This window comes from Lonchura striata, chromosome 9, assembly GCF_050655825.1.
Source record: "Lonchura striata isolate lonStrDom1 chromosome 9, ASM5065582v1, whole genome shotgun sequence".
In the NCBI taxonomy this organism is placed as follows: Eukaryota; Metazoa; Chordata; class Aves; order Passeriformes; family Estrildidae; genus Lonchura; species Lonchura striata.
Genome location: NC_140711.1, coordinates 11,108,725 through 11,131,113, shown reverse-complemented (window position 1 = coordinate 11,131,113; position 22,389 = coordinate 11,108,725). Strand labels below are relative to the sequence as shown.

The window sequence follows — 22,389 nt, the reverse complement described above, 5'->3', positions numbered from 1 at the left end:
GTAACTGTTTACAGAGTCAGGCTCTGCTTTCATGTACAACTCATACTTGGGTGTGAAATGTTAAATGGCTTTGTGTAAGAATCCTACTATTGCTAAAACCTGGGAAAGCTTTACTATGTCTTCTTTGGTTATAAAATTGTCTTGTCTTTCTCCTCAACTTTCTGGTAAGTTCATTAAAGTGTTCAGCAGGTAACACAGCTGCAGGGAAAGCTCTCCTAAGCTTGTGCAGTTGATAATTTGTCTTTTAGAAAAGTATTATGACAAATGATAAGGTAAGCTCCATGTCACTGCTTGCAAAATTTGAATTGCTGCAAGCAAAGCATCCAGTAGAGCTGCTGAATAGGATGGTGTAAGACTTGGCACTGCTGATTTTTGCAAGTTTTCCAGGCTCTTGCGTGACTTTTCTTCCTATGATATGAGTTTTGTCTTTTGCAACTCTGTTAGAAATACATGGGAAATTAAGTAGTGAGCAATGTTGTTTTAGCTGCCTTTAGGCTGCTGAGCTGCTAAACAAGAAAAAGACCTTTTGAAGTAGCCCCTTCTTTAAAATAACCTCAAATATTAAAACTTTTTCAACTTGTTTTAGATTTAGGGATGAGGCAAAGAAGAAGAGAGAGACAGAATCTAAGCCTCTTCTCACAATCATATAAACTGCATTAGTTTGTTACTTTCTTGTAAAATAAGGGGTCTCTGGCACTACCTTGGACAAAATGTCCAAGTACCTGGGTGGCTAAGGATTTGGTGAGACTAATATTTCATTTAATTCATAGCATAGAAGTAGTTACCACATACAAAGAACCATAACCCATGAGGGTAGTTCTGGTAGTAGGTTTAAAACTCTTTTACTGAAACTGTCATCTTTTGAACAGGTATTTTTTCCTGTATATTGGCATGACATAATTAAGCAATAAATCACAAATGTTTTTTAATTGAGTTGAAAAGTTTGCTATTGAATAAAGGGGTAAGAATTTTTGCTAATGGAGAAAGCTTTTTGGATGTGTTTTTCAGTTGAGATTGAATTTAATTGAGATAAAAAACTTTTAGTGGCAAATTTAAGTACCCAGGAGTTAAAATAATAAATGAATTATTCTTAAATAGATATACTTTAATTTTTCATAAACTTTTCAATACGAATGCAAATGCACATAGATGAATTTGTACACTCAGTACCACTTGTCATTCAGTATAAAAGATTATGCTCCTGGCAAGGTAACTTTTCCCTGTAACTGGAATACAATAAGGGTTTTCATTTGTTTGTGACATGAATTTTGACTGATTCCAGGGACCCAGTTTAATGACTAAATTCTCAATCTCTTGGTACTGTAAAGAGTCTAATCTATAACAGCCCCTATGAAACAAAACCAAGGTTAAGAATAAGAAACTTTTTAACTATTTTCTGGTTTAGGTCAGTATCCTAAATATCTAGTTAGCTCAGGGAATTGTTAGTAAATTGCTTTCATCTTTAAGTGACCAGTGTGAATATTACTGAGCTTGACAGCATCTCAAAACTGTTGGCATGTGTGGAGTAAGTTTGGAAATCTCAGCTTTTCATGGACGGATAAGTGTGGTGCAGGAGCTGTTTTCACAACTGGCAGCTCTATTGCTGCTTGTGATGCACTGTGTAAGCATCTAATAAGCACTGTGTAAGCAAACTAATGAACATCCTGCTGGTCTCTGGATGTCATTCCTTGAGTCAGGCCTTAAAGGCTTCAGTGAGGGAGTAGTGTGAGCTCCCCATTTTGTACCCGTTTGGGAATCCCCACCTCTAAGCCTCTGGTTAGGCATATGTCACAGGATACCTAAGCCAGGGATTCTCTTTTCCTGATGGAGTATTCCAGCAAGGGAATCATATGGATTTAGGAGGTCCAATACTTAAAGCAAATGCCAGAGCTTTTGGCAGATTAGGTTTTTTTGAAAGGCAGCTGATTTTGTTTCCTTACTGGTACTTATGGTTGGCTGGCACCCCTCTTCCCTGGGAACAACAGTAACATGAAGTGGACACTCCTGTGCTTTTAGATCCAGTGTCCATCAAAGTCAGTAGCACTGGCAATTAAGGCACTTGGTTTGTCAGCCTGCTAGTATTTTTAGGAAGCTGATGGAATTTGGCTTGTCATCTAATGCATTGATCCTGTGCCAAATGTCAGGTCCCCTGCCCAGCCACCCAAGTCCCTCTACCAACTGTCACCCTGCCTTGCAGAAAGTGGAATGCCATGGAGTCGGCAACGCAATGAAGGATTAACGGCCTCTGGCAGCGTGCTCCAATTAAAGAGCTATATACACAACAGCTGGGAAAAATTCATCCATCACACAATGTTTATTATTGGAATTAAAACACCTTATAACTAATGCATAGATTTGCATTGATTACCATCTCCTGGAAGGAACAAGTGGTGCCAGCTCCATGTGTCTGGGCATTTTGAATGTTTGTATCACTTGTTCTGTCACCCATCTGCCTCTGGTTTTTAACCATAGTTAAAGCGTTCATCAGCTTTGCAGCTAGTCACAGTCAACATCTGTAGAACTGTGATGCTGAGCACCACAAGGAATTCTAAATTCACTTTGTCATGTGGTCTATGGTGTATTTGTGTTTGTTAATCTTCCAGGCACATGGACAGAACTCTTGATTTATTCACACTTGAATAAATCGGTAGCAATGCAGCAAATACTAGATTAGTTGCACAGACTTATAACCATGATTAGTTCATAAACAAGCTCAGGGTGAGTTGCTCAGTTTATTTCTCTGAGCATTATGCTGTCTAATGTGGCAGTAGTGCAGTGCTGTGTGTCCTTTTGTAATATGAGGTGGTGATGTGGCAGTCAAACCACTGGAAAACTTAATATATGAAACACTGTCTAAGCTTTTGAAGATGGTCATATAAAAATATGCTCATGTGCACTCACATTTGTATATATTCAATGCCATATTTTTTTTTTAATAAGAGCAACATCTTTGCCTGATTCAAAAGCAAACTTTTCTGTTTCTGTCAATATTTACTAGGGCTTCAGTGATATGAGTACAGATAGAGTTCTGAAGCACTTGATCCATGTGGTCATGTCTACTATGAAGTCTGAGGTCTCAAGCCCTCCAAACTTATGGTGTTGTTCCTAGAACCATTATATCCAAACTAAATGGAGCAAACCTTATTGATAGAACTCTAATAAAATATCAGTCTCCAAGGCATGAAACTGAAGATGCAGAAAAGAGCAAGCAAGAAGTTAGCTTCAAGGCTCTGAACCTCATGGTCTTCAGTGCTCATGAAATGATACAGAAATACGTGCTTGGCAAGCTGGTAGTAATTGCTTTTCCTCATCTAGAAAAGAAGCTTGAAAATACTGAGTGGCACTGATAGAGTTGGAAAAATATGTTGGTAGGTAGGCTGAAAAAATGAGGTTACTTGTGAATGAGAAAAATTTATTGCTTTAATTAAATTAAAGACAATGGTATCCAGTCCTGGAATATTTTTATGACACAGTAAGCACTGGCATTTGTGTTTGTCTGTGGTAGGATCTCATTCTGCCTTTTAGCATTGCAGAAATATGGTTACCATGGAGGAAGTCTATTGGATGTCTTTTAAATCATAAAATTAAACCAAATATAAGGTGCAGGGATCTGCACCTAAATATCTGACTCCTGAAAGATAAGGTTATCAGCCAACACTTCACAGCTATAGTAGGAACTGTTTTGGTTGGTATTTTAAATTAACTTTTAGGTCGAAACTTGAATATTGCCCACAGTGTGCAGAAATGGGATGAGGTATTATAATTAATTCTCACTATTATTTATATAAGTTAAATAACACTTTTAATTAATAACTCTGATCTTATTCAAGATGTAAAGACAGTAAGTGTGTCTAGAGAAAAGTAAAGGAGAATTTATTATTTATCTCACCTACTGACTTGGCATTCGTGACACCTGGTGTTCATGGGAATTGAAGAAGTTGAGGAACCCTTCCTCAGAAGGGTATGGGGAATAGAGTTTATTCCCCATGTTGTTCTTTATTTTGACAGGCCCTTTGCTACCCTTTGAACACAGCCCAGACCTTTAAGAGTACTCTATCTACAAAGATGAAGAAAAATAATCATTCCAATGGGTATTTCAGAGATTCTGCTGTCAAATGCTTTTTGCTTTCACACAGGCTCAATCCTGACATGACTATTGACTTCATTAAAGGTAAGATGATATACTTGTTTTGTTGTTTGTTCTAATGAACAAACTGGATGTGTCTTTAGATTTGCCACAGAATACTACTGGGACTGGCAGCATCAAGACAAGGTAAAAAAAATCCACAAAAATCAAAGTGTTTATTGATGCACAATGTATAAATGCTTCATGTCCTTTATGACAGCTGATGGAGATTGCAGTCATAGCCAAGCTGAATTTCCATATCCATGGACAGATGTGCTAGGACAATATGCCCTGGTATTTAGGTATATTGACTTATTTGCCTTGGACCAGGAGGCACTTGCTTGACTATGGGTGAGGCCTACTAAGATCTACTAAGAGCTGTAATTAGATTTTGTGCTCAAACTGTGGTAATTTATTTCTGACATTACCTCCTTAAACTGCTCTGTCACATGTTCATGTGTAGTGGAGGGTGTCAGTCAGGAACCTGGTGCATGCAGCTCCAAAAGCTCCATGTGTATTAGAGGATGAGAGGAGTTTTAAAAGGTGTCAGCCTTTACTGCACTGAAGGGTTTGACTTTAATGCCATACTTGCAGTATTTCTTCTAATTAAGAAGTGTGAGGAATACTACTAATTCAGCAGTAAAGTTAATTAGCACAGACTATAAATGTTTATTTGTTTTTTAATAGCAACAAATGCATTATAAATTACTCCTGTGTTCATCTATTGTAAAATCCTGCTGTTAGAGTAATTTGTAACATAGCTTTTTCTTACAATAGCTGTTGGCATTCCAAAAGCATGAATATGATTTTGGTGTTGATTGTGGAATAAACATGTTAAGTATTAAACCTGCTAAATTCTTAACCAGCCCTGTGAAATAGATTAAAACAGGTTTCATGTATACTGGTGAATATTGAACTACTTAATGTAATCTTTATTTACAACCAGAAATCTGGTTTGCAGGCATTTAAAACTGAAATAGATATGTTTTTCCTAAACACAGATTTACTACATCTAAACTCTAAGAACTTCATGATAATTCTTGGCTTTTGAAATAAGTGTGGAAGTAGAACTTCCAGCTTTATCTGTTAGATTAACTGGAATTTCACAGATGCTTATGAAAACTTGATAGAAACTTGAATCTTTAAATAATTTATAGGATTTTATAATATTTTTTGGTAGCAAGTACTGCTTTTATAGCATTGTAGGTGTACCTAATATTTTCAAAGTGAATACTGGTGAACATTTGAGCTGATACATTGAAATATTTTAATTTAACTCTTAATGCTGTTCTGCAGTTCTTACTTTTCAAAGTAGCACAATCCCAAAATGAAAAGATGCCTTGTAGTCCTGCTTTGTTCAGGACAAACACTTTGTACTGCACTTAATCCCATTTGAAATGAGGGGAGCTTAAGAGATTCAGGTTTAAGACATATATAATGAAGAGGGAAAATAGTAAGGTGTAATTTCTGCTGTGAGGTGATTTTCTTAGAGAAATATCTTTTAGAGGAAGATAGAGAACTGAGAGCCAGTTTGGATTTCTAGAGTGGGAACCTTCAATAGATGTGGAAGACAAAGTATTTTGAAAATGACTAAAAGAGTCATTGGTGGTTTTGGGGAATGGAGGCATTATGGGCAGACAGAAAGGTTATACCTTTCTAATACCTAATTCAGCCAACACTAGAAAGCTGAGAAATTGCCATCTTATACTGTCTTTTTTTCCTTTGGTTTTAAGTAAACTTTGCCATTGGGTGTTATGAGAAATAAATCTTGACTCTTAATACTATAATCAATGCTATCATCTTTTCTGCAACTCTAGTCTTTTATAGTCTTTATGTTCGTCAAACTTTATTGAGACACTTAAATTGATTAAAGTTTTTCCAATTTTGCAACATCATCTCTAATACAATGAGTCTGGTGGCATAACCATCTTCTCAGTGTTATTTCTGACTCAAGAGAAGTTTGGAAGATTATCCAGCTGTTGATATGGCAGCTTCTGTATTTGTGATAATCTCATGAAGAAACAGATACTGTATGGAAAGAAGTGAACTGTCTTTTTTGGGAACAAGAGGAACAAAAACCTCATATGCACACTCAGATATATTGTTGGAGACATTGAAATGTCACCATAAAGGCTGAATATGATTTACTTGCACAGCAAAAGCTCTTCTGGGGAGTTGTGACTTTGGTATGAAAATCAGAACATCTACTGCACATTTTTCAGGATATTCTCTGCATAAAGTATGTATTTTCTGAGGATTTCTGAGTAAATATGTTTTTTCTTTAATAAGTGTTTCTAACACATATGATTACTCTTGAACTTTAATCTTGGCTTCTGAATGCACTATGTATAACTTTGGTTTCTGCAATAGTTCCCAGAAGTCAGCTTCTTGGTTGCTGAGGAAATAATGTCTTAGTGAGGTTCTCTTTTATTAGCCATTGCCTGCTTTATGCTTTTCACAAAGATATTTGCAAATATCTCATTAAAGCAACAGATCCAAAAGAGTGGAAAGGTGGTGTCTGATCTAACCCCCAGTGAAGAATCCTGGACTGCACAGACTCATTATGAATTAATTCCAAATGCTGTAGAATAACCTGTAAAGGTATGGGTTATGTTTTCTTAGGTTTAGAAGACTAGATGCAGATCTGACAGAGGCAAAGTTGCTTCACATTTTCTTGGATGTTAAAAAAAGAAAAAAAAAATCCCTGGAGTTTGAGCTGCATTTAGTTTGAATATTAATACTGGACTGGTGAAGGGGGATTAGGGGAAGAGGAGCAGAACACAGTGATAGGCAATTTTGTCCTGGCTTTCAGACCCCTACCAAAGGCTGATTTAGTTTTCTCCAGCCCTGAGTGAATATCCCTTGGAAAAAAAGGCTTAATTTCATGAAGAAGAAAAATACTCACTGATTTTAAAAGTTGGTGTATGTTACTGAGGAAAGCTCGGGCAGCAGGTAGGTTTGAGGTGGACTTGTAAAACCAGTGTGCTATGAGCTTGCTTTACTTTTCATGAGGTTATTTCTGCATTTTTGCAATCACTTAAGAGTTTTTACTAATCAATGTATTGATAGCAAGGTCAGTTGAATTTCTATGTCCTGGACTGTTTATGTTGCTGGGCCCTAAAACTACTCTTGCAGGAGTGTTGTTTCTCTTTCGTATTTTTTATGTAGAATGCTTGGCTCTCAGGTATGCTCACCATTCACAGAATTAGAATGGTGGCTAGTAATCATATGATACCTTGGGTATAAAATCTGTGTATCCAGGTATTTCTGTCTTCCAGCTGTTAGATTCTGTTGCCTTTAGCAGCTGTGGTTCCCTTAAAACAAATTGGTCATTCAAACTTATCCAATCTATTGTGATTTTTTTTGAAAAGTTGCATTCTAAAATTTCAGTTTTATAAATTGAAAAGGTTGAAATATTTGCTGCACAAATTGGAAATACTGTTTTAAATAATAGCATAAGATCATTACTCAGTGTGTTATTACCTGCCTTTAAGCTTAGAAAAGCATGTATTTGGTACAGATGAGAATAATAATTTTAAATGCCTTAATACACTTTCAGAGGGGATTTCCCATTAATGTGTAGCTGTGATTGTACCTTTCAAAGTTTGATAAAGACAGCATTGAGAGCTGAAGTATTTTTGCCACTCTCATAAAGGGGAATATATTAGGAAAACTTTGAGTGCATGTGTCTGTTGTTTTTTCAGGCTCACACATCTCACTCAGAGCTTCAGTACAGATGGTCTAAATACTCATTCTTTGGCTGTATTTAAGGTCCGCATTGCTGTGAGTTAAAAGGAAGGAATAGCATACTGCTCAGGCTGCAAACTCCAGACTGGAGATTTTCACCTATGGAAATGTTTATATTTTATTTCTGCTTTAATTCTAAATGAAACAAATCTTAAATAGGTTGTTGAAAAAAATGAACTGATTTAGTGAAGCCCTGCTGAGCAGGTGCTGGTTGAACCCCTGGATGGCAGATGAAAGGGAAAGTATTATCTGCCTTAAGTGGTAAAAAGTTTTTATCTCCTGTTTGAGAACTCTATAGACACATCCATCAAGTGGTCTGACAGGGAAATAAATTGGGTTACAGCACTGCAAGAAGTCCAGATTATGTTCCTGCTGAGCAGTAACAAATTGTGGTGAACTTTATAAAAAGTTTTTCTGTTTTTCACAAAATAATGCGTTATAGAGGCAGTCAGTGGTCACAAGAGACAATGGGGAAACCTCTGGAAAAGTTTGCTATTCTTTAATAAGCAAAAGATGTAAAATGATACATGGGTTTTCATTTTCTATAGAACCACTTGTGTTCTCTGCTCCTTTATAAGCACACTGAATCTACCTAAGTGTATTTGCTTTATTGCAAATTGAAAAAAATAAACTAATCTGCTGACCATGAGATAATGTAGTTGGGTCCCAGTTGTGATGGGTCACCCTTACCTTCCACTGAACATGGTAAGAGATGCAATTAAATCTGCTGCGGCTCACTAGAGATCCCTAATTTTCCTCTGATAATAAAAAGTAGAGTATTTTAATTCCACTCACCTCATGTATGCATTTCAACCAGAATGAGAGTTCAGTAGGCTTTCTTATCTTTGATTTATTTAAGAAGGAACTCTTATACACAGTTAGGGTCTAAATGCTTTTGAGTGCAGCTATATTCAGGTTTAGAGCCTCAATGTATTGCCTTCTCTTATCATTCTATCCTGGGTCTGAATATCCTTCAACTTGAAGAAACTTCAGACTCATCTCTAATGCCAGTGGGAAACTATGAATTTTTGAAAACAGGTCCAGAGTTGTTTTCGAGCTTTGTGAACTTCAGCCAGCCATTCCATTATGGTGTCATTTTCTTCAACCAAATCTGAAAGAGAGAAAGGTTTCTTGTGTCAGGTTTCTTTGCATCCTTCTGAAAATCTTTGCATTCACATGGATAATCAACATCCTTTGTATATTTGCACGTATCTAGGTATACACAAATAAAACCTTTAGTATGTGTGAGATCCTGGATGTTTTAATAAATAAGAATTAATTTCTTCTGCTGATTCTTTGGTGTCTCTTTCAAACCAGTTGTGTTTAACTATACAGCCTGAACTACTTTTGAATAACACCCATGCATTCTTAGACTCAAAAGAAAAATAAAAAAGGGAGAGATATTTCCTTTCAGTTGGATGTCCCTCTTACAGTGTAAGCATTAAGAGCAATTGGTCACCTAATATCATGTTTGTATGGAAGCTAAGATACCTTTTAAAAATAGATACAAGTGAATGCAATGGAAAAATAAAGGAGAACGTTTATTGGACAAGAAAGGCTGATGTTGTTTAATGAAGTGTGGCATTCTGATCTGTTTCTAAAAGCCTTGTTCCTTCTTGGTAAGTAATAGGGGTAAAATGTTTCTCTTATGGGCTTCTGCTTTACACATTGCATGCTTGCCTTGAGGGATTTCAAACCTAAATAAATCTTAACTCACAAAAGATGGAAGTAGGAGAAATCTCATCCTTTTTCTGGAATGGCTTGGGGGCTGATTGTTTATTTAACAATCTGGTGCCCTGATTTTGCCACTGACACACTTCAACAAAAATCCCCTCACAGGCATTTAAAGTTGCAAAAGGGAAGAGAATTAAAAAGAAAGATGTGAGTCAAAGCACAAAGCCATAAAAGTCTGCTGACCTAGGTGTTTTCAGTATTTACTAACTATACCCAAACCTGCAGCACTAGAATAGTCTCAGAAAGAGGAATCAGTGATGTTCTGATATAATCAAACCAAATAAGATCTTCCTAAGAGTTGTTGGTTGCTTGATTTATGTACAGGAGCTCACCTGGAAAGAGGGAAATCATATCTCTTGAAAGACCCAGAAGAGTCCTTGCAAAAATCCTAACAGACTCAAGTGAAATTTAACTAGTGCATGGGCTTTGTGCCAGCTCATAAAAGGTGAATGTGTTTTATCCTTAGATGTCAAGATTGTTGAGTGTCTGAATTTGGGATTTGACTTTTGTTCTCTTCACTGAAGCAGCTGGGAGTTGTTGCAAAAGGCAGGTGCAGATGTAAGCGTAGCATCCGTACAATTAACAGTCCCCAGAAGAGTGTGAAGTGCCAAACCCAACTGTGAGAGCCAGGGCAAAAGTTGGTGTTTAGTTAGTGGATTGGATTTTGATTTATTTTTTTTTTGTGTGTGTGTGTTTTTTTGGTTGTTGTTTCTTTGTTGTTATTAAATTTTGTGTTGTTTATTGTAGACTTTTTGTTTGTGTGTAGTTTTTTTGTTTGGGTATTTTTTTTTGTAGGAAAAATACTTTTGAATGTTTTGAAACACTGATACAAAATTATTTTCATAGCTTCAAGATTCCCTTCCCACTAACTCGATTGTTTTGGATACAAAACTTTATTCCCTTTTAAAAGCATTTTCTAACTAAGAAGCATTGGCTAGTCATCAGGGAAGAGGGTTTTTCACTTGTCTAGTTCCTTTCTCTTTCTTATTTGCACTTTTTATACCAAGATACAAGAAGAGGGTATATGGTATGAGTTGAATAATAGGGAAATGGGTGGAAAACCCCCTATTTATATAATTTGGAACCAAATAGGGAAGAAAGAAAATAGTGGTTTTCCATTTAATTTACATTACAGTTGAATGGAAAGGGCAAAAAAGAAAGTAAAGGCTTCCTTTCATGTCAGGGACATTGTAATTTTTGTTATGAGTTTCTCAAGCTGTTTCTACAGGAATAAACTATCACATTTCCCCAGATGAGATTTCCTATGGTTGTTTCATTCCAAGTCTGAACAGGCTTTTCAGCAATTGCTTCTTGTGTTCTGTTTTTGACATTGTAAAAGTTGTATTCTCCTATGGTTACTGTATTAAAATGCAAACAAAAAACCTTCAAATAAGCAGAATTTAAATTTTTTTTTCATGTACCTGGAATAATTATGGGTTTTGGAAACACTGTTTCAATGCAATTCCACCTTGTGACCCGGCAAATCATTGAAGCTGGGCAGTGACAGGGTTAGAAAACCTTCTGATCAAAAAGGAAATGGAACATGATTCTGAAATGGGCAAGCAGATTATATTAGTAATTGATATACATCTCATCTTAAATAGTTCATGCAACTCTTTTTACATTTTTAAAGAAATTATTTATTCATGGAAATAGACATTTAATGCATAGTTTAATACTAAGAGTCATCAAGAAAGTGACATACAAGTATATCCTCCAAGTTGCAATAAAACCCAGCACCTCAAATGCTCCTCCATGAAAAATCTTTTGTCCTTAATTTACATGTAGAGAAGTGGACTTGAAGTGGTTCAAGAAACTTGATTAAGAACAATTTGACTCTTTTTTTTTTTTTAACAAATAATAGTATCTTCTTTTTTCCATTCAAGTAGTTTTGATTGGAGAATAAAATAGTTTGTATAATTTCAAATTATATAATTTTCCTTAGATAACTATTTATGAACAGCTTTTTCACTAATGTTCTTCTAATATGCCGAGGAAGCTGAGAGGGAGTCAAGCAGGCGTACAGGGCCGGCACCTGTTTTAATGAAATCTTTCCAACCAATTCTGTTCTGTATGTACTCTTTTCTAGATTTGATTTTTTTTTCCTCACTGAATAAAGGATTCTCCCTTATTATCTACATTTGTAATTTCATTGTGTTTGACCTATTAAATACTGCATACAGCAAATCTTTAATTTTTGATACTAGGTGGCTAAAGATGAAAATGGGTCTTGTAGAGTGACTGCAAAATGAGCTTTAAATTCTAATATAAAATCATCTTATCAACACTACATTTCACATTGTCTTGTTATGGGTCTGATATTTTTTGCATTGGTTACACCAGATTACTTTATAGTACATTGTGATTGAGAGGGAGTATGACTTTTTTGAACAATTTCTTTTGCACAGCAGGGTGACTTAAATTAGTGTGACTGACATCCTCCTAATATGCTTACAAATCTTTGGAACAATTGATTTGAAACTTGAGCATTTTCCTTCTGAGTGGATAACAGCAAGGGAAAGAAGTTGGATATGCAAGCAAATTCACAGAGCCGTTTCTCTTAAATCCCAATCCAAGATATATCTAAGCATATGTGTAACCTTAGTTTATGAGTAATGCTAAACCAAGTGGAAAAACTCAGGCCCAGAAGAAACTGCCACACCTCATAGGAACAAAAATGAAGCCAGGACTTTACCAATGAGTAAATTTACAAAATAAATACTTAACTGTTTGAGAGAAATACATAAAAGAGGTGAGGAAAAAAATATTGCCATCTTCTAAATTCTCCCAGGTGAAGGATCTAGCATATGTAAAAAGCCCAATTACTGTCAAAGTTGCTTTCTCTGGACTGAAACCTGAAAATTTGCCTGGACTAATTTCTTAAAAATTATTTTCCTTAGCCATGTTGCTGTTAATCTCCAACATTTAATACATTGCTTACTTGAGCAGGGATTCCCTTGTATGGAGTATCAGTGCTGTCAGCCTCCCCAGTGTCGGGCATTAATTTAATTCTTTAATGTATTTTGTGTAAAATTTTTACTTGAAGGTTGCTAATCACCTGTCCTTTGTTTCTGGCCAATAGGGTAGCACTATCATTAGAAAATAAAACTTGGAAAACAGTAGCCAGTGTTCAAAGCATCAATTCAACAAATGAGTTGATAATCCTTCCTGCTGCTGAGAGCCAGTTCACCTTGCAGCATGGTGAAGGATGTCTGTGGGATTAGGACTGCAGAACAAGCTGTTGAGAACTGTTAAACACATGTAAATGAGCATGTCCTGAGCTCCACAAGCTGGAACTATCTGTGAACTGTACAGCAATTTATACAATATCTTGGTTTTTAAAGATACTGTCAAAGGTAATAGGAAAAAATTTTGAGTGGAAACATACACATGCATCCTATAAAATACCTGTGTGACTAGTGGTGTTCCCAAGCTTTGTATTTATCTGTCTGGGAGGTGAGCATGGTACTAATAACACCCAGGTCACAGCTTCAATCCCTCTATGGGCCATTCCCCTAAAAGCTGGGCTGATAATCCTTGTGGGTCCCTTCCAGTTTAGAATATTCTGTAATTCTCTGTTTCTGCTCTCACAGTTACTTGTTGATGCAGTGTAATTTATTCTAGACAGTTATTAGACTTACTGAACAGCGTTCCTTTAAGATCTTGCATTACTCTGAGTGTACTTGTTTTGTTTTAGAGATATCTTAGAGCTTTCTAATTTAGGAATAGATAATCACTATGAAGAAGCAGCTTTTCCTAGTTACTCAGAAAGTACCATTGAGTGTGGAATGTTTGAAGTAGGATGCATTATTGTAGCTGAAACGTTTTCTAGTGACATGAATTTTCTCTGAAGAGGTAATACTGAATCTTGCACCTGACTTATCAGATTAGGAATGCTTTTGCATTGACTCTCACAATATCAATGTGGTAGTGCTAAAGACAGGTACAGTCCTTTCCCCTTAGTCTACTTGTCTTGCCTTTTTCTCCTGTGACACAAATGCTGTCTAGCTGGAACTAATGTGGATTGAAGGGGAAGTCATGTTAGCAAAGGTCTGTGAGTTGACTGAGCATGTGCCTGTCCTTTGGTACCCCCAGTCTGTTGTGGGGTTGTTCGGTCAGCTGAGAGCAGAGGTCTGGAGTTCAGTTGGCATTTAGCACAAATGCTGTCATCACCCCACAGGGTGCACTTACAGGGCAGAGCTCAAGAGCTGCTGCTGATCACATATTGATGTGTAGTTTGTTGTGCCATGCATTAAGCTTATGTATTGTTACTGGTAGGCTTGTTAATGATGCATTTTGTTTCAGTAACTATGCTGCATCTTGGCTGGAGATATTTACAGATGTGTAAGGTGGTGAGTTCCCAAAAAACCTAGAGATGGGTATACTAATGTGGTTTTTGTGACATTCTTCTCTGAGATTCTTATCTGCTAATTCTTCATTTGTACAAAACTAGAGAAAACTCTTCATGTAGCTGGATGGTGCTGCCTGTGTTCCTCTATGTGCAGCCAAGTTGGGCTGGAGGGTGCAATAACTTCTATTCCACAAGGAGAGTCAGTAGTGATATCAACATCACTATCATGTGGTACCCTCTCACACTGAGGCATTAAATGAGAACAGCCAAAGACCATCTCTTGCAACAAGCATATTCACATGGCTCCAAGCAGTAGCTCTGTTGCTTTGCTTTTTCTTTCAGTTGCTGTGTTTATGGCCTCTTTCATCTTCCATAATGTCACAAAACAACAATAATCAGAATGTAAGGTAGATCTGCCAAACCCTGGTTTCTAGAAAGCGTGGCACACAAAAGTCTGACCCCGCCCTGGAATCCAAGGAGGGTAAAAGTTGAAGTGCATAGGTTTATATTGGAAGGGTTGAAACACATACCCCAGTGCTACCTTGGAGTCTATTGCTACTTTAAAGGTCACAAATGTGCCATCTTAAAACTGGATCCCAAAAACCACTCAAACTTGCAGTTCCTCTGAACCTGAGCGTGTGGGGCTGTGGCATGTTTGTGGTATCTGGGTAGTGGCTAAAGTGGGTGTACACCTGTTTTGGAGGTTTGTTTCTTTTTGGTCTGTATATGGTTGGAAGCTATGTCATTTCCCCATTGCTGCTCAGTTATTTGGGATCAATCTTTAGAGATTTAAACGGTGAAAATACTGGTTTTTTATGGGTATTTTTTTAATGGTTCAATTTTTTATGGTTATTGCAGAGAGTGGGGACTTTTGGGCTGGCTCCTATATAGAACCAGTTCTTCCAGGTTTGGCATGTTAATCCACCATACTGACCCTTGAAGTCCTGCTCAGTTTTCATCTAGTCCTAGAGCTATTACTTTTAATACCTCCTGCACATAATGTACTTACACGGTGTGAGGCCTGAGGAGTGCATTGTGTTTCTTTCAGCAGGTGTTTCTGCAGCACACCTTGTGCCTAATGGTTCTGTCTTACCAAACAGCTGGGGGTTTAGTGTATGTTCATAATATGTTAGATATCTTATTTCACAAAAGCTAGAGCAGCTGAACTGGCCACTAAAGGAAAACCAATCCAACCTTTCCAGTTTTGCAAAAAAAAAAAAAAAATCTCTTGAAGTATGAAAAATTTGATATCTAATAAAATAATGCTGAATCATGTGAATATGTTGCAGTCTGTGAAGGATTAGAACTGGGATGCTGACAGCTCTGAAGCTTATTTTAGAAGTTGGTAACAGTTCAAATCTCATCAACTTCTGAGATTTCATCTGTTTCTTTGGGAGGGTGGGATAAATGTCTCTGGACATGATGCCAAGATTGAATCTTTTGGAGGAAGACTTGGATGAAAACTCCTTTCTTCTTCTGACCTGATCTCTTCTCACCCATTGTGATATTATACAAATTGAATTTCAGGGCTAGTGAGCTAAGGATTCTGCAGTGGTCGGCAGAAGTGTCTTTCCATCTGATTACCCTTGAGGTCAGAAGCATGTAATATATTCAGGGGGGTTTCTAATCGAACGAAACTCAGAATATGTGAGGGTTGTAGACAGCAGCTGGCCCCAGCAGAGACTAACAGATTTGCTGAGAACCTGCAAAGATCTTGGCAGGATGTCAACAAAGATACTGCAGGGTTGCTAGATGCCAGGAAAAAGAGATCTTTAGTTTGCAGCAAGGAAAATGGTATTTAGGGAGGATGGGATGTAATAAATTAAAATAATAGCACTACAAACAAGTCTTATCCAAAAGTATCAGAGACTGACTATTGCTGGGAAGCTGTCTACTCATTTTCATTGGTGAAAAAGCTGAAGGGGATGCAGGTGAAAAGATATGCTTTCTTAGAATGGCACAATATTATTATTAGAGCCAGGGAATGTAGTAGCTGGATTCTATTTTGGAATGGGTTTTTAAATTTAGTGAAGGATGAGAGGAACAAAAGCAGTGATGTAGAAAGGGGTGTAACTGATTTAAAACAATGGGAAATAGAAGAATGGAATCTGGATGGATAATGAAGAGACATTGGTGAGGAAGATCCTTACAAATTCTTTTATGATATGACCTTACTGTCTTTCTTGGATAATTCTAGGTTGAATCTTTACAGCACCAGGGATTTCTAGCTTGCAGTATCCAACTATAAATTTAAGTTTACTCTGCATTTGCTTAGTGAGTTGCTCTGGCAAAATATGTATGTATTTCTCTGAAAGCTTTGGGAGCTGTAAATATTGGCTAGCTTTTTACTTGGTTAAATGTAACAGTGCCTGCCACCCCCACACCTGACCCTTAGATGCTTTCAGAGGACTTTTCGGTCAGTCTTCAGGAATTTTTTTGATCTGTTGTGCTAAGGTGTTCTCCCTGCTTCTTCAGGAGAATTTTAGTGAAAAAGGTGCTCTCTAAAGAGCCTGTCCAGGATAAGTATTTTACTTGAGGCAGAATTCTGGCTTTTAAAAAAGCAGCTTCACGACGAGAGAAAAGAAAACAAGTTCTCGTCTGACTGGCACATTGAATATGGCACAGAGAATAGCAGCTCTAGTCAGGACTGCCTACATGGAAAATTTCTGCCCTACAGGATAGGTTTTTCTCAGAGAAATTTTATTTATATTATTGCAGGGAGATTTCCTTATTCATTTACTCAATAAATCAATCCCTGTGACTTGTCATTGTTCTTAGGACTTGATTTGGTGATTGGCTCATCAGGTTAAAGTCTGTTACTGACAATCTGTTTTAACTAGATGGCTTTGTTTTCCTGGCAGGATGCCAGCAGAGGGGAAAAGTAGCTGTTCCTTGAGATGGGAATCATAAAAAAAATGCCAACTGGTAAAATCTTCCTGACTTTTGCTGAACTGAAAAATTCCATTAGCAGCTCTTGGGATTCCTTGATTTCTTGCATCCAAGAGAAATGATGTGGCAAGCAGGATGATACCATTGATAAAAGTAGTGCAAGTGGCAGTAGACTGAAACGTGTACACTGAAAATGCCAGGTGGTGGGGGCTCAGGAGAAATGCAAACTGCAGGCTGTTAGTAAAATATAAAGATGACAATCAATTCCTTACCTGTATGTGGGTTGATATCAAAGCAAGAGACAATGTGGTCTGTTCTTAAAACTACTGAATGGACCAAATCCAACTTCCTACCGTGCTATCAACCTGCCCAGAAAATAGTGGCTTCAAATAGCAGTGTAAAACTCTTTAGTTTTGTGATAGATCTCCAGGCCTTACAGAAATTTTGAACTACTTGTGCATTCTTCCTTTAGCACAGGTGTTAAACAGGTAATAGAGCAGAAGACATGTTTCTGTTGATAGTCTCCATGTCAGCATCTGATTTAGAAAAGAGAAAACCCTGAAAATGTCTGAACCCTTGGGATAAACTTCTGTTTTTCCAGATCCTGTTTAGAGCAGGGAGGCTGTGGCAGCAGACTGGTCAGTGTGGCTTCGAAAGCCGTGGGGAGCTTTCAGCAGCAGCTGCTGTGTGTCAGATGTCTGTAAATTGACTTCCTGCCACAGGAGGCCTCCAGCAAGTTCATCTGGAGAGTTACTGGGGGAAATCCTCACCTTTCATCTTGCCAACAGAGCAAATCTATCCAGGGCTGTGCCCAGGGCTGGGAAGGGATTTGAGCTGGTACAATCCTCATGCCAGCCAGCATGGTATTGATGAATAAAACTGCTGTGGGTGGGGAGCTCAGTGCTTTGTTGAGAGAGAGAAGGCACTCTCCTTTGAGTAGTATATACACATGTCAACCATATTCTTTGTTTTTAAAAACTCTCAGATGAGAGCACACTTATTTCATCATGTTTCTGAGAACATCCAACAATATATTTTCTTTCCCCCTACCTCTTTCTTTGTCTTCAAGGCAGTTATGTGCTATCCCTTCTCTTCAGGGTGGATGCATGTTTTCTTTCCAGTGTTCAATTCCCTTTACAATAATCCTTATCTAACAGTTTTGGAACTGTTCTTCTCCAAAAGGATTTAATTTCCTTTAAAAATTGCACTCTCACTGAATCAATAATCCAACAAGAATCTCTGGCAAAGGATGGGTTTTGGTGTGGTAGGTGTCTCAAAAATATATCTTCTTACTGCTAAAGGTTTTCATTACTCATTCAGGGTATTTATATAGGTTTGAACTCATTAAGGTTAAAACCTGAACCTGAATATGCTGTTTCATACCAAGAAGAGTAATTCTTTTGCATATTTGTGGTTTTCAAATACAGTCATGAATACTGAATTGAGGAGGAAAAATCGACAATGAGGTATTTTGAGAGTTTAACCTGGCTATATCCATCCTTGATTCCTTTGGTGTGCAGGATAAAGGCTATGTTTATAGGGAAATGTGAAATATAAAGAAAGCTAAAAGTTCAAAAGTGTGGACATGTTTTGAGCCTTGTGGAAGTTGGTAAAGTGGAGTAAGTGTAACTTGATTTAGAAAAGCAAAGTGCAATGCCCGAATCTAAGTGTGTTAGGCTTAGATTGTCTGTGCATAATGGATTCTGGAAATTGCATTTAAATGCAATTTAGAAAACCTATTCAATGAAGCTTTCTGACCTTGTTGACTTTTGAGGTTGGAAGGATGAGGCATAAATAATAGTTGGGGGGTGGGAGGGAAGGGAAACCAGGAGTTGTAGTAATTCTTAAATCATGCTTATTAATATTGTGATCATTTTTGGTCACTGCAATATAAAAAAGATATAAGGTACTTAACATCCAAAGGAGGGAAATGAGGCTGGTGAAGGGCTTGAGAGAAAGCCTCTTGAGGAACATTTGGTCTGTTCAGCCTGGAGAAGAGGGGGTTGAGGGGAGACCTCGCTGTAGTTACAACTTCCCTGTGAGGAGGAGGGGTAAGCACTGATCTCCTCTCTGTGGTGACCAGTGCCAGGACCTGAGGGAATGGCTTGAAGTTCTGTCACGGGAGGTTTAGGCTGGATATTAAAAACAGTTCTTCACCCAGAGGGCTTTTGGGCACTGAACAGGATCCCCAGGGAAGTGGTCACAGCAGCAAGCCTGGCAGAGTTCAAGAAGCATTTAGCCAATACTCTCAGGTACATAGTTTGATTCTTGGGGCGTTATGTGCAGTACTGGGAGTTGAACTCAACCATTATGGATCCCTTCCAAATCAGCATATTCTGTGATCTTATAATTTAGGGGCTCTTGAATTTAGGTGCTTACTGGAACACTCTAAAGCATTGAATTAACCATTTAACCATTGAGCTAAAATCACAAATATATATATATATATATATATATATATATATATTCAAATAACCCAAGTCATAGACACCAGATATGAATGGTACAGATTTTTGTCCTGTTCTACCATGTGTGGCTGTGTGGGTAATGAGAACTATTGCAGCAGTAGGGTTCCACTCTGCTAAGGCAATTCACTTATCTGGGTATGGGGTTTGTTCTGCCCTTTTCTGCTTAAGACAGTGGGGTCCAAACACGGTCTGCCTCACTTGTCAGCAAATCAGACAGCAGTCAAATAACACTACTAAGGAAAAAACTCACATGAAATTCTACCCCTTTTCAATTAATTGAATTTCAGATAAGGCAGAAGATGGGCAGAGCTTAATTATTAAACTCCTGTGACATGCTGTGGCAATTTGCTCTGTGAGATTTAATTTTCTGTTTGTGCGTGCATATTTTGGAGGGATAATATTGGGGAAGGGCCCTGAACCCATCAGGTAAACAGTCTGGGGTTCATGCACAGGCTCTTAGAACTCCCTTGTGCCTCTCTGTACAATTACCTGCTACATGCATTGGAGTGGTTGTGCATATGTAAATACAGAACACTCATAGAAAGTGTATGTATATCATTTAGAAAGCACTGTTGAATTTTTGGCTTATGCAGACACATTCTGTGGCCTGACAAGATTACTCCCATTGGAGTAATAACTAGAAGTTTTGCTTATTTAGGGCCTGTTCCTACTCCCTTTGAAGCCAATGGCATAATTCCCAGTAATGTTTAATGGTGCTGGGTCAAGTCTTTAAGGATGACAGAGTTTGATGTTGGAGGCCTCAGCCAGTGCTTACTGGAGTACACAGGGGTTTCCTCAGTTATTTCAGTGAGCAAATTGCCATTATTTAATGAAAATAATTATTTTAAAAACAACCTATGCAGGTTAAATGGTGTTAGTGTTCAACTTCAAAAAGAAGAAAGTAAATTAAGAGACTTTATTCTGGCTGATACCACACACTTTTTAAGACACTAAGACATTCAGTTCAAGTAAGTTCCCAGAAGCTGGAACAGCTGTATCCAAAAGCAATGAACTTGTTAAATTGAAAAGGACATGTTGAGTTGCTGCCACATCTCTTGTGACTTCTGAATGCATTTTACTACTCCTGTTGCAAGAACAGCCGTTCTCATGGTATCTCAGCCTTCATGCTTCTGGTCTCAGCTGCTCTGACACCGTATCATCTGCAGGGAAAGGGAGATGATGAAGAGAAATGTTGCAGCTGCTTGAGAAAAATGCTGACTCTTGCTAATCAAAAAGGCCAGTACCATTGCAGGTATTTAAAAAAGAGATTAAAAAGTTCCTTCTTCTTTCAATGTGTTTTAAATACATAGACTTTGGTATTTCAAGCTTGTTAAGCTAGATCCTTAAAGGGATGAAGTAAAAATACAGCAGACTAAGGAGAAGCACAGAAAGCTGCTAGAGGGTGTTGGCATTTTCTTTCTTTGGTTCAACAAATCTTTTGACCTAGAGGGCGTGCAGGAGGATCCATCTGTTTTCCCACAGGTCTAAAAGGAAAGCAGAGAAGGACATGGAATTTATTGTGTGTATTAATATTTGGATACTGCTGATCTACTGGGTTGCTTTAACTGAAGGATGGAAAACACTTTTCCTGTCTTGTTTTCTTCTGTTCAGATCTGCGTACATGCAGTTACAATGAACTTAAGTGCATGGAGCAATCTAATTTACTAGCCAGGCTGCCACAGTGTTTGGCTGGATTCTGTTGGGCCTTCTTAATGTGCATGTCATCTCCTCTGTGTGATTTAAGCTTCTTTAGGTTGTATATCTGCAGCACTTTTTATCACCTGGAATAGCTGCTAACATTTCACAGAAGTCAGGCCCAATGATCCAGATGTGTTTGCCCTTTCAGTGGCAGCATCAACAATTTAGAACTTCCTATATTTTAAAGGTGCACCCCAGAGCTCCAGGGTGTGGCCACCCTGTGTAGAGGAGGTACAAGTTTCCACTTTAGGTAATATGAAAAACACTGAGATCTTGAAGTTAATGAACCAAACAAATGTTTCCCTATATCTCTTTCCTTACTGCCCTGAAGAGTCCTCTAGATTTAGGACTGTAGGGTAGCTACCTTCTGGGTAGTCCAGCATATTAAAGAAAACACAGCCACGTGAAACAGATGTGGTTTTTAAGCCTTGTAACTGGAAATGGAGAGTCTGGCTGTTAATGTTACACGAAGGACCTGTGTTTATAATTTATGACACTTTCCACTCTTTCCCTTTTGTTTAGTCTTTCATGCAATTGCAAATTTTACAGCTGTTTGAATGATTGTCTTGTCTACTACAGAAGAGGGCCATAAATTTTAATGAGTGACTCTGTGCCAATTCAACAAGAGCCAGGTGAATGTCTTTTTATATATGTCTTTTCTGCTTGCTGGAGTCCAGCTCAACAGCTTTTTGGTAGTGTTCACAAGACAGTATGTGTGAACACCAGGGAGCTCTAGGTAATCTGAATGCTTCCCTTTGGAAAGAGGTGCACCAGGGACAGTTGTTGAGATGATCAATATTGCTGGATGTTCTGGTCACACTGAGCTGTGTGTCCAACCCACCACCACCCAGCAGTGAGACATGGATCTTCTGGGAAATCTGCAGACCACTCCTGCAGCTCCTCATCTTCTTATCTCTGAGGCACTGCTGTCTCTGTGTGGCTTTCAGCCATGGGGTTTGCAGAGTTAGGAAGACTGGTTGCTATTTTAGACTCTGCTTAGAAAATGGTTAATTTCATTTTCACATTTCTATTTGGTCATAAATATAAAAGTGTGTTAATAGTGGAAGTATGACTATCCATAAGTGTGCATTAGTATTTAAGTCTGTAGAAGAATCCCCATTAAGAAGTGGAGGAAACAGAGTATAGAAATTATTGCAAGAGTGGCTACAAAAAATGCATGGTGTGTATTTATGAAAGGAACTTCTTTGTCCAGATGTCCCCCTGCACTCCTTAGGGAATTTTTCTGATTGCTCTCTGAAATTTATATTGCTTCAAATGAAATATATGATACAAACCCCTCCTCCACACCCCCGCCCCCGGCCAGGAAAATTAGCAAAGGCACTTAAACTGTACAACAGCAACACTTAGCTGTTCTT

General features: G+C 37.8%; 1 long non-coding RNA gene across 23 annotated transcripts in view; it reads left to right on the top strand.

The window, feature by feature from the left end:
• The window catches only part of LOC110483645 (uncharacterized), a 192,923-nt gene that overhangs the window by 52,452 nt on the left and 118,082 nt on the right, over positions 1 to 22,389 (top strand). For 19 of the 23 annotated variants that reach the window (XR_014957335.1, XR_014957320.1, XR_014957328.1 and 16 more), the window contains exon 2: positions 4,009 to 22,389. This exon is cut by the window's right edge. The exons of 3 other annotated variants lie outside the window; for them this stretch is intronic. This is a non-coding gene — a long non-coding RNA (uncharacterized LOC110483645). The remainder of the gene's footprint in view (positions 1 to 4,008) is intronic. One more of the 23 variants, XR_014957334.1, reaches the window with a different exon arrangement.